General features: G+C 39.8%; 2 pseudogenes; both read left to right on the top strand.

The window, feature by feature from the left end:
- The first annotated feature begins 706 nt into the window (after positions 1-706).
- Positions 707-929, top strand: LOC129149232 (40S ribosomal protein S28-like; annotated as a pseudogene).
- Positions 930-7,798: 6,869 nt separating this feature from the next.
- LOC103298484 (mitochondrial intermembrane space import and assembly protein 40-like) lies at positions 7,799-12,334 on the top strand (annotated as a pseudogene).
- The last annotated feature ends 664 nt before the right edge of the window (positions 12,335-12,998 follow it).

Here is a 12,998-nt window from a genome sequence, read left to right as displayed (position 1 = left end):
AAGAGGAGAGAAGAGAGTTAAGGGCATCAACGCACAGACTGTCCTAATTTAGTGCACGACGTGCACAGCCCTGCTAGAACATCACAGTGCCTCTCAGGTGCCCAGGGACGGATCAGTCCCCAGAAATACTTTTCACATTTCATTGCCCCTGCCCAAGAGTAAATGGAGGAAAGGGGCTTCGAAACCAATCTCCCCAGAAAAACAGAAAGGAGTATTCTCTACTTCTAAAGGTGTCTCATTGGGGGGAAAAATTAAGTTAAATTCACCTTAAAGATTTAAGGAAAGAAAATGCATTTATTAGTTGAGCAAAAATTCTACTCAGCACACTTATTTGGCAGACCTGGAGCAATTACTGGCTGCTGCGAAGGTTTCCGCTGCAGATGCAAGAAAAGGGGTCCCCACCCTCTCTGCCTGACTGCGGCCGCCAAGGTGGAATGGGGGATACAGGAAAAAACACGGAGTTTTTGCAACTCAGCAATAACTTTGTAAACAGTGAAGAGCCTGTTTTACCCCAAAGGGGAATAAAATGTGAGTTTACAAGAGAAGTGTTGGAAAAGAATTCCCCTACACCATTGCCTTCTGACTGATTCCATTTTAAAAGGCTTAAGGGTTAACACTAATTAAAGGCAAGCCAGTGATTCTTTTTTTTAAAGCTCTAATCCAAAAAAAGAAGTAGTCTCTGTGGGACGGCCACCGCGCTGCCATCATGGACACGAGCCATGTGCAACCTACCAAGCCAGCCAGTCACCGAGGTGCTGGGCAGGACCGGCGCCCAGGGACAGTGCATTCAGGCGCATGTGGAGTTTGTGGACCACACAAGCGCTCCATCATCTGCTACCTGAGAGGCCCGGGTGCGCGAGGGCCGAGTGCACACCCTGGTGGAGTCAGAGCGAGGGGCTCTGAGGCTGCGCTGTATTTCTGGGTCCTGAATGTCTGCGTGGGCCAGTTGGCCCATGGGGATGATATTCAGTTGTTAACAAAGCATTTGTATTGTAAAAAGATACAGAAAGAAAGAAAAGAAAATGCCCCATTCTATATCAATGAGAAAAACAATTTGGTTGGTTTTATTTCTGTAAATATGAACAAATATGTCCCTATGTTGACATGTTGCCACATCTAATGGTTATTGGTTATTAAGGTTGTAGTTAGATAGATAGATAGATAGATAGATAGAGATAGATAGATAAGTGATTGATAGATAGATATAGAGATAAAGATATATCAAACGATGTACAAAGAATGAAAAACTGAATGGTGAATAGATAAAACACTTGAAACTAATATAATTAAAAAATAAAAATAAATTTAAAAACAGAAAACAAATATTTGCAAATCTGGAGTAACATCTTCTCTATACACTGTAGCACAATTATATATATTCATACCAACAAGACTCTTCTTAACATTTTTAAATTATAAAATGTCTTTAATCCAAACAGTTTGTTCTCTTCATTTCCTAAAAACATAAGCACTCTTTATCACCTTTATAAATTCTTCTATAAAGTTGAACTTTGAGAAAGAATGTATATGAGAAATCACAATGCTTTGCCAGCCACCCAAGTAGCTGAATTTAATGAGATATAATAATTTTAAAGAGCAAATTAATGTTGACAGTGTCATGCATCCTTTTGTCAAGGAAAAGATAAGTCACACAAATTGCTCATATGAACAACATAATCAGTGTTAAAATCATTAAAATTCTAAAATTAGGTTATTTAATACATTATCAAAACCTGAGCTATTACCTTATCACTACATTTTCAACTACTATGTTATCAAAAATTAATTCAATGGACACTGTCATGGTCTTAAGTAAATTTGTCCATTATAAATGCAATCATATATTCTTAAACTGAAATATATTTATGTCTACTAAGGTAGAGAACAATTCCTTTATAACATGCTACTAGTTATGTTTTCTAGATGTGTATAAAATAATGACAGATCAAGTAAAATGTGTTTATCTATCTTGCTAAAAAACATATTTTTTCTTCAATTTTGAACAACCACCAAAAAATGACATGTTTACTTTAAAACACAATCTATGCATAACTTTTTAGAAACACTAACGTGTGTATTAATCACCTTAAGATAACATGATGTTTTCAGTGAGTATCAAAATATGAACAATAAGTAAATTCTCCATTGACTCCCCAATAATGGCTTTGATTTTTAAAATTCTGTTCAACGTTTAGACCAATACTCTGCCAGATAATAAAATGAGCATTAAATAAAATACATTTTCAAAGTAAAAGGTTTGGCAGAAAATATTTTTGATGAATATGAGATGGGTCAGTATAAAAAGTAGATAGTTACCTCACAATTCAAGCAAAAACACCTGATAGATGCTTCCTTAAATGCTGGTAGAAATCTACAATTTGGGTGGCTAATTTTTTGTTGTTTGGAAGAAGACCACAGTAGGATGAGAAAATAATCTTCAAACATCCCAGTTTATATTTGGTGGCAAAATAATTTGTGCTTTAATAAAAAAAATTTAAAAGAAAGTAATTATTTGAACTCAAAGTATTATTTTTCTTCTTAAATTGTTTTCACTTAAATGTTAAGATTTTCCTCTTCTAAGAAGTCAAATGAAGAGCAAATACAGCTGTTTTTCCTTTGAACATGGAAATGGCTTTTACAGTAGTTATAAGTTTGATTATGTCCAGAGACAGACTCTCCCAAGGGAAGATTTATCAACCAAGTCAGCATCAAGTACAAATATTCACAAACAGTGGGTGAAACAGTTGTTTATCAATAATATGGGATGACATCTGCTCTGCCCCGTGGAGTGCAGGAGGGGGAGCAGGAGATCTTAAGTCTCATCTCGTTCCTTGTATACTTAGCATATTTAGCTCTGGGGTTCATTCATTATGCTAATCAAAAGAGAACTGGGGAAGATACAGAGAACACATTGATTATACTCAAAATGGCTAAGAGTCACTGAAGGAAGAAAGTGGGGCAACAGAATCAGGCAGGGAAGTGAAAAGAGACATAGTATGGATCCTGTTGGGGTAGGGGTTGAAAACATTTGCAAAGTGCAGAAAGGATATGAAGGAAAATTACCCTGCATGCAGGAGGTTGAGAATGAGGAAGAAGAATTTAAACTATGTTGCTATGGTTTGTATGTCTAACCCACTTTGGAAATTTCTTGAGATGCTTAGCTTTTCACTTACTTACATATTGGACTATGATTTCTCTGGCTGAGACCCCTGCCGAGACTGTCCTCAGGCTAAGTTTAACCAGCCTTTCACCTCTTCCAAAGTGTCACTGGTCCATTCTCTTCCCCCATGTTATTCAGCCTCCCATTCCAGGCAAAATTTTATCTTCCAAAAAGGATAAAATGTGACCATATTTGGCAATAGGATCTTCATTGAAAATCAGTCTTCCACATACTAAATAACATGGCATCTATATTATGTATTTGCATATACACACATACTATCTATTATACTTGAGGATAAATGAGGTCATTAGGGTGGCCCCAAACCAATATGACCGGAGTCATTGTAAGAAGAGATTAGGACACAGACATAGAGGGGAGACCATGTGAAGATACTAGAAAAACACAGCTATCTATAAGCCAAAAACAGAAGCTTCAGAACCTGCCAACACCTTGATCTTGGACGTTTAGCCTCTAGTTCTTAAGTAAATAAATTTCTGTGTTTAAGCCAACCATTCTGTGGTGCTTTGCTATAGCAGCTCTAGCAGACTAAAACAGCCCCATTAAAGTCTATTCTTCTTTTTGCTCCAGTCTTTTCAGTTTTACCCTCTTCTTTCTCTTTCTCTTCTCTACTGCCCCAAAACTCCAAGGTTCTCTATACCAGTGCTTCTCACAGACTACATCTGAGATATCTGAACTCAAATGAAGGCCAGTTGCCAAGATGAGGCAGAACCTGATGTAGGACTATGACGTTGTCAGGAAGGATCTGGGTGCTAGAAGGACAGGAGGAGGTGCTGGGCATTGAGTTGACTCAAGAGAATCATTTCTGGGCCTGAGGAGGAGGATGGGATAAAGTACTTATGACATGGAACAGTGTTTCAGCTCTGAAGTGATAAAAAGAGAAACAGTGGCATTAAGTGAGCAATCCTTTGTGCTAGACCACTGAGTTAAATGCTCTGTGGGTTCTATGCTATGTAACCAGCCTTAGTGACCCTAGGGAATAGGTATTAGTATGATCCTCAACTTACTAATGAAGAACTTAAGTTCAGAGAGGTTAAGTATCTTGCTCAAGGTCTTATAGGAAAGGAATGGTCAAACCATACATCAACCCTGATCCCCTTTCCTCTAGGTTCTGAGGCCATTCTCATCACACCAAGGTTCTAAGACAGATGAACTAAGAACAGTGAGATTCCTGACTAATACACATGGGAAACCAAGGCCCTGTGCTGGTGTTGTTACTCATCCAGGCCAGAGAATGAAGGCAAGCAGAAAGTGCAAAGAGGAAAAAGGCAGAGGAAATGACTTTAGACATAACCTACCATCTGGAAATTTGTCGAACTAACTCCCATCAAACCACTCTTATTCTTCCTATCTTTCTTCTGTTCTCCATCCAAATAAAGGACTTAGGTCTGATTCCACACACATGTGAACATACTTATTTGATTCTAAGCTAGTAAATGATTCCCTTTCTTGCAACACTGGCTGCCCCATCCCCACCCAACTATATATTTAACACATCCTAGGAATATTCCCACTACGAAGCCGCAAGCTGACCACATGGTTGCCTTCATCCATAGAAAAACTTTCAACTTGCACAAATGTGTTTGTTCACCTGCTGACTCCTAACACCTGCTGATATCTAGACATGTGTGAGGCATCTGATGGGAATGGCACTTTTTACCAGGCAAAATGTGCCCGCATAAAACACAAAAAATTGTAGTGAGTTAAGCTTTGGAATGTGTTTAAGAGTTATTAGGACCATGACATTTCATATCCCAAGAAACTCTTCAGCAAACTTGGATGCTTGCCTTTATGGCTAAAATTTAAGGCAAATTCAAACAAAAGAGAGTTCAGACAAGAGAATACGCACAGTAGAACACAACTTTACAACATTGCCTGATTTTGAGTATTTGAGCCCTAATTATTCACTAACTGCTTTTGTTCTGCTCCACTTCCTGTAAACCAATGTTGATTAAATACACTTTCTGTGTATGTGAATAGGGTTTTGCAAGATGTTTATGAATTCAAAGACTTTACTGGGGATTAAAAGCCCCTGCTCTAGACACTCCACTTGTAGGATTCATAAATCAAGTGGCTGAACCTTCCCTACATCTTCCAGATGCAGCTACAAATATTTTCAGTTGGCACAAAAGCAAAAATGAGACACTCACATCCAGGTTTTAAATGCTAACATTAAAGCTATTGTGCATATGAGTTTGAAATACGTTTAAAAACTAGAATTTTAGCCTCTCCCATTTTAATTTTCCTCTTTTGTAATATAATTTGAAACCATAATGGTCTTAGGTTAAGCAACCAAAGAGAAAATAGCTTTCTTACAGGTTTGTTGCATTTTTTAGGATTTAAAGTATGAATTTTATTTTTCATCATCACTTATGTAGATGAGATATCATATAAGTAATTTCCAATCATATTACTCTATTGATGATTGTTTCAATTATTAAAAGAATATTATTTTGGACACTTAACAGCATGGCTGCTAGTGTACTTACTATTCTCTACAAAGTCCCACTGAAATTACGTTTTTCTACTTTGTTGATTAAAACTTTGGTGCCATAAATAAATTTATATTTATTGTACCAATTAAAATTGTAAATTAATTTCATAACCTTAACATTTAGTTTTAACATTATTGAAAATCAATCTTGCACATACTAAATAACTACCATTATCAATATAACATGGCATCTATATTATGTATTTGCATATACACATATACATATCTATTATACTATTTCTTACATATAATCCTATATAATAAAAGGCTAATATGCAAATTGACTGAATGGCAGAATGACCAGTCACTATGACATGCATTGACCCTCAAGGCCCCCTGGTGGTCAGCGAGATCCCACAGGGGGGAACACTGCTTAGCCAGAAGCTGGGCTCATGGCTAGCAAGTGCAGTGGCGGTGGCAGGAGCCGCTTCTGCCTCTGCTGCAGTGCTAAGGATGTCCCTGTGGGGAGCGGGCCTAAGCTGTCAGTCAGACATCCCCTGAGGGCTCCCGGACTGCGAGAGGGCACAGGCCGAGCTGAGGGACCTCTCCTCTCCTCTCCTCTCCTCTCCATTCCCCAGTCACAAATTTTGTGCACTGGGTCTCTAAGTCCTATGTAATAAAAGCCTAATATGCTAAGTGTCCGACCATTGGTTCAACTATTTGACCAGTTGCTATGATGCGCACTGACGACCAGGGGGCAGACGCTCCAACCGGTAGGTTAGCTTGCTGCTGGGATCCGGCTGAATAAGATTGGGCAAGATGGGCTGGACATGCCCTGGAGACAACCTCCTGCAGTCCCTCCCTGGTCTCTAAAATATTTCTTCTAATTAATTTTCTTTCAATGTGTACAAATCCATGTACCAGGCCTATAGTAGTAAGTATAATCCTATATAATAAAAGCCTAATATGCTAAGTGTCCAGTCGTCCGATCGTCTGTTCAACCAATCAAAGCGTAATATGCTAATGATATGCTAAGGCTGCTCAACCACCCGTTATGATACGCACTGACCACCAGGGGACAGACGCTCCAACTGGTAGGTTAGCTTACTGCTGGGGTCCACCCAATCAGGACTGAGCAAGATGGGCCGGACACACCCTGGAATCCTCCCGTGTCCCTCCCCGGCCTCGATTGTGCACCGGTGGGGTCCCTCGGCCTGGCCTGCACCCTCTTGCAATCTGGGACCCCTTAGGGGATGTCAAAGAGCCAGATTTTGGCCCGATCCTGCAGGCCAGACCGAGGGACCCCACTAGTGCACGAATTAGTGCACCAGACCTCTAGTATAATATATTAAACATGTAAATGACTCCTTTAGTTCTTGAATACTTTATTTCTGATTTTGTCATTCTTTATTTTTTATTAACTCTTGAGTAAATTATTTCTGGTTTTGTCATTTTTAGTAGCAGCTTTTATACCAAAATGGTTTTTATGCTTTGTAGCCATTAATTATGACAATTATACCAATTCATAGATTAACCACAGTAAGTAGAAACATGCATCTTTATGGAATAAAGCAAACATGATTAATTTTATCACAACTTCTTTACTCCTGATAATAACCATTTCAACCCTTTTGCACAACGTTTTAGTACATGTGTTGAAAAAGAGTATCATATCATCCTTATTTCATAAAAAAATTACATTGTTTAGAGGAATTTCCAAATTGATAAAAATTAATTCAAAGAAGGGACAACTTCTATGGCTTTGTACTTCAAGCTAAAGTGCAATATGTAAAAAAAAAAAAGGGGGGGGGTTATTTTGGTCAAGCAGTTTCAGTACATCAAACTTGCTAATAGTGGTTTCCTACTGTTCTTTTATATTTCATGTATAAGCTGGCATCATAATTCTCTTCCATCTGCCTTTGCAAAAAATAAAATATGATCTGATCTGTAAATGAGGTATAGATATGGAGCTGGTATAAATTTTAACCACAAAAATAAGAGTGTAAAAATGTAACTATTGTAGTAATCATAATAGTTTTACCCTCATCTACCAGTCACTTTTAAGAAATCCAATTTGTTATTTTTTTCAATCACCTCAGGTTTGATTTTGAACTAATTGAGAATAGCCTCCCTTCCACTTTTTTCTTCCTGCGATGGGTGTGAAACCCCAGGTGGCTTAAGCCATGGCTACCTTTACGGTAGACAGAAGAGACCTGCTACCTCTCAGGTGTCATAGGCCCCTGTTCTGTGTTGACATTCTCTTCTATTTGCCCCATCTGACCATCACACAGGTCCCCTTAATATTGGCACTTGCGTGCGTCACTGCAGATTGCCCAGGACCAAACCAGAGAGGGTCGGACCTGCATTACCACCATTTGTCCACCATCTAGAACTGAAATATCATTGCTGTTATGTACACATAAACAACTGTTGGACATAGAAATCGGGACTCAAAAGAACTGTTGGCCCAGAAAGAAACTCACTATAGACTGATTCATTTGCCTCTCAGCATAACCATTATTGCTTGTCTCATTTTCGGTTCCTATAAGTGTATTCCTAGTATCACATGAGCTCACTCATCTAGGGGGAAAGATGAACAACATAGACTGAAGATCAAGAACAGCATTGATCAGACTGTCAGACCTCAGAGGGAAGGTAGAGGAGGGTGGGGACAAGGGAGATAGATCAACCAAAGGACTTGTGTGCTTGCATATGAGCCTAACCAGTGATCACGGACAACAGGGGGATGGGGGCATGCGTGTGTGGGGGGGGGGTTGGGATGGGAATGGGGGCGGGGGTTGATGACAAATATGTGATACCTTAATCAATAAAGTAATTTAAAATAAATAAATAAAAATAAAATATTGGCACTTGCTAAGATGTAACTGTGACTCGTCCAGTTTCCAGCAAGATAATCACTCCTAGTCCTCAGCTGGCTTGTCTTCCATCTGCAGAAAAATCCCCAAAGCTCAATCTCACCCTCTGTGCTTCCCTCCCTCCTTAATTCTTCATGCCTTCGTTCTGTGACCTGGGTGGGCAGATGCTTTCCTAGGTAACCTTGGAACTATGGGAAACTAAGCAGGCAACTCTACCCTATGTGCAAGTCACCAAGTGAAGAAATGGTGCAGGGCCTTGGCAGTGAGGCTCTCTGTCACCCTGTCTTTACCTGAAGAGTGAGGGGCAAGGCCTCTCTCCTCTTTAGTCCATAAGCCTCCAAGGGAGTTCCATCACATTATGCCCTGTACATACTGCCAAGGGTCAAAGGTGGTCAATTGGTTTCAGTATTATTTTTCAGTGCATCTAACTTGCTAAATTCCTATTTGAATTCTTCTCTTACCTTCCACCCCAACATTGTCTAAAAGTTAAAAAAAAAAAATGTACTTGGATTTAATTCCTAAGAGCTTTTATTTTTAATACCCAAACCCAAGTTTCCAAATATACAAATGGAGTGTTGGGTTGCAAGAATCTCTTCCAAAACTCACAAAGATCGTGAAGGTAGATTCTTTACATTTTGGAGGAGTGGAGGGAGTCATGGGAGCCAAGACACATGGATCCAGTAAATGTAAGAAAAAAATTATCTCTGTCAACAACTCAAAATTATTATACTGCTACAGCTATCTTTCATGATTAAAAAATTAATAAATATTAAGAGAGATGAGTGAGTTCACATGTCACTTAAATATATTTAAAGCTTTGAAAGATGTGAAAATTTTCTTCTATGAGTAGTTCTTTGATTTTTTTCTTTTCTAATTGTGACTTATGAACATTAGTGCAACCAAGCTTTTATATCTTTATCCAATATATATGTCTTGTTTGTGATTTACTCAGAAATAAAAGTATTTCAGAATGGCCAAAGTAATTAAAAATTATCAGGTCAAATTTTATTCCCCTTTTAAAGCCCCTTTTAAAAAACAAAATTTAGCCAAAACCGGTTTGGCTCAGTGGATAGAGCGTCGGCCTGCGGACTGAAAGGTCCCAGGTTCGATTCCAGTCAAGGGCATGTACCTTGGTTGCGGGCACATCCCTGGTAGGGGGTGTGCAGGAGGCAGCTGGTCGATGTTTCTCTCTCATCGATGTTTCTAGCTCTCTATCCCTCTCCCTTCCTCTCTGTATTAAATCAATAAAATATATTTTTAAAAAAAACACACATACACAAAATTTAGCCAGGCCAGTGTGCTCAGTGGTTGAGCGTCAACCTATGACCCAGGGGATCATGGTTCAATTCCCAGTCAGGGTACATGCCTAGGTTTTGGGCTCGATCCCATGCAGGAGGCAGCTGATCGATGATTCTCTCTCATCATAGATGTTTCTCTCTCTCTCTCCCTCTCCCTTCCTTTCTGAAATAAATAAAAACATATTTAAAATATAGTTAAAAAACAAAATTTACATTATATAATATATACTCATCTCAGAGTGGAACATGCAGATATATTTCTATTATAAATAATGGGGATTTTTGTTTTCCCCATCCTATATAATAAAAGGCTAATATGCAAATTGACTGAACAGCGGAATGACCCATCACTATGATGTGCACTGACCCACAGGGGGAAGCGGCACTCAGCCAGAAGCCAGGCATTGGTGAGAGCAGTGGCGGTGGTGGGAGCCTCTCCTGCCTCCACAGCAGTGCTAAGGATGTCCGACTGAAGGCTTACGCTCGCTCCCCCAGGGAAGCAGGCCTAAGCCATCAGTCAGACATCTCCCAAGGGCTCCCAGACTGAGAGGGCACAGTCCGGGCTGAGGGACAACCCCCCGCTACCCCAAGTGCACGAATTTTGTGCACCAGGCCTCTAGTTTTATTATAATTACCAGTGCCGTGCCTACAAATGTCACAATGATCCACCAAATTGCTTTAAAAGTTCATTAAAAAATCCAGTCAAACCAAATGTCAGTCAAAACCAGCTCCCATTTCAGTAAGCGTTAGTTCAGTTGAAATGTCAAATACATAAAAATGTATGTGTTTTTGCTTTTATATAGCATCATGTACTTATTTTTCAGTAGGGTATGTTGGCTTGATATCAGTGCATAGAGTAAGGTTTGGGGAATGTGTTATATAATATGCCAAGTTCTAAGTCTTACCCAGTAATCTCATTTTTAGATGCTGCTTCTTAGGTCTTTCATTAGTCACACTTTCACATTTTAAAAATGGGGTGGGTATGCCAGGAAAACAAAAGGAAAAAAAGAAGAAAAGAAATTGGAAAAAGGATTTTTATATAGTTCCTGATACATTGGGTCATCACAATTAATTATTTTCATATCTTCTATTTTTAAAGTTTGTCCTTCTTTTCTTCTACACCTCCCTATAGAATTGCTTCTAAATCTTTGAAAGAAGGGGTGACAGAGAGTGTCTAGGATTCCAGAAAGGGATAGTACAAACTGCCGACAAACCACAAGCCAAAGAAAAAAGTTGCTAATAGTATTCATCATAGTAGAACACTAAAACGTTTACTAAAAATGTAATTGTTTACTTGTAGGATATGTTAAGTGTCTCAGTGCTCAGAAATATTCCAGAGCAGATATAACTTACTATGCAATAAAGGAGCTTCCATGGAAAATCTGGCTGAATTCTCATTTAAACTTGTAAAAGATAAATCCTAACCATTAAATGTTTCCAAAAATGTCCCTTAATTCCCCAAATAATGTAGTTATTATTTTTGTTATGGACTATTGATCCTTTTATACTTTTTGGACAGTAATAGCAGAGACCAGGTTGATCTTTCTGTTCTTCCAAGTACATCAATGATGCTCTCTCTGCTCTATCTAGGCAACACATACATGGCAATCACCCACTAAAGGAGCAATCAATTCTTCGGGAGGAGATGATCATGTAAAGTCATCAGGAGATGTAAAGAGAATGAGACATGAATGACCACTGTACTGGAGAAACTGAATAAAGGACAGCAGAGAGAAAGTTTTACATGAGCTCAAAAGTGGAACACACAAATTTTTCCTGAAAGGCGTCAAGGTAATTTGACAATGAAGTGCCAGTTCAGCGGGGCCTCCAGTTTGGTCAGAATGTGATCGAATAGAGCAAAGCAGGCCCCACCGGCACAGGAACTGAGAGGAAGGGAGAGTGAATGTGAAATTACTTATCTAGAAAATGCAAAATGCCCTCAATCATAATCCTCAAGTGCTCACAGACCCTGCAAATCTTGTGGCAAGGGAGGTCCTTTGTAAAATGCACGTGAAGTGTGTGAGCGCTGGACATCAATTATCTAAAATAATCGATAAACTACCCGAGAAGAGGTCTCGGCTTGAACCAAGGTGAGGTCTGAGCGCTGGGCTGCAGCCACGGCCTACTGCGGGCAGGAAGGGAAGGATCGAAACATATCTGTGACCAAAGAAGACCATGAAACTCCAAGCAATGCAGAGCTGGTGACCGACGGTCCCAGGGATTCATACGAGGAGCATGGATTGATCCTGCCCAATGGAGACATTAACTGGAACTGCCCACGCCTTGCGGGAATGGCTAGTGGCTCCTGTGGGGAACAATTCGAGTCAGCCTTTTCCTGCTTCCACTACAGCACGGAGGGCCTAAAGGGATCTGACTGTGTAGACCAGTTCCAGGCCATGCAGGAATGCATGGGGAAGTACCCGGACCTCTATCCCCAAGATGAGGAAGAGGAGGAGGAAGAGGAAGAGAAGAAGTGTGCAGAAAGTTTAGAAAAGGCCGCTCCTACTGAGGCCACGCAACCAAAGAAGAGAAGGGATCAAGCTAATGAAGGCCATGCTGCAGCGCTGGCTCCAGGCCTTCCACTCAGAGTGATAGGAACCTCTTGCAGATGCCTTTCGGTCACTCTCCAAGAAATCTTTCCCTCTATTGTTCCATGCACTGTAATGTACAGAATAACTTACTTTGATAATCAGGGGTTTGGGCCCCTTGACATATACACTGAAAAACATGGGGTTGCCCTGACCAGTTTGGCTCAGTGGATACAGAGTTGGCCTGCGGACTCAAGGGTCCCAGGTTCGATTCCAGTCAAGGGCATGTACCTTGGTTGCAGGCACATCCCCAGTGGGGGGCATGCAGGAGGCGGCTGATCGATGATGTTTCTAACTCTCTCTCCCTCTCCCTTCCTCTCTGTAAAAAAATCAATAAAACATATTTAAAAACAAAAAACAAAAAACATGGGGTTGTATGTCTGTGTATCTCACATAACTCTACCAGTGACTGTGGCTGCCGCTTTCGAATTCTCCTTTGAGGTTACTTCTAAGTTTGCCACTTTGAAATAATGTGCTGAATACTCTCAGCAACCAAAAATCATTATCTAGGTGTGTCTCTTGTGAGTGAGCTGATTTATTCTGATTCATTATCTCCGTTTTAGTAGATTTTATACCAGTTTGGGAAATGAAATAGAAACAAAAACATCTTCCTTTAAAAAT

This window comes from Eptesicus fuscus, chromosome 6 (genome assembly GCF_027574615.1).
Source record: "Eptesicus fuscus isolate TK198812 chromosome 6, DD_ASM_mEF_20220401, whole genome shotgun sequence".
Taxonomy (NCBI): Eukaryota; Metazoa; Chordata; class Mammalia; order Chiroptera; family Vespertilionidae; genus Eptesicus; species Eptesicus fuscus.
Note: the sequence above shows the minus strand (reverse complement) of the source record. Positions and strands in the feature narration are given on the sequence as shown.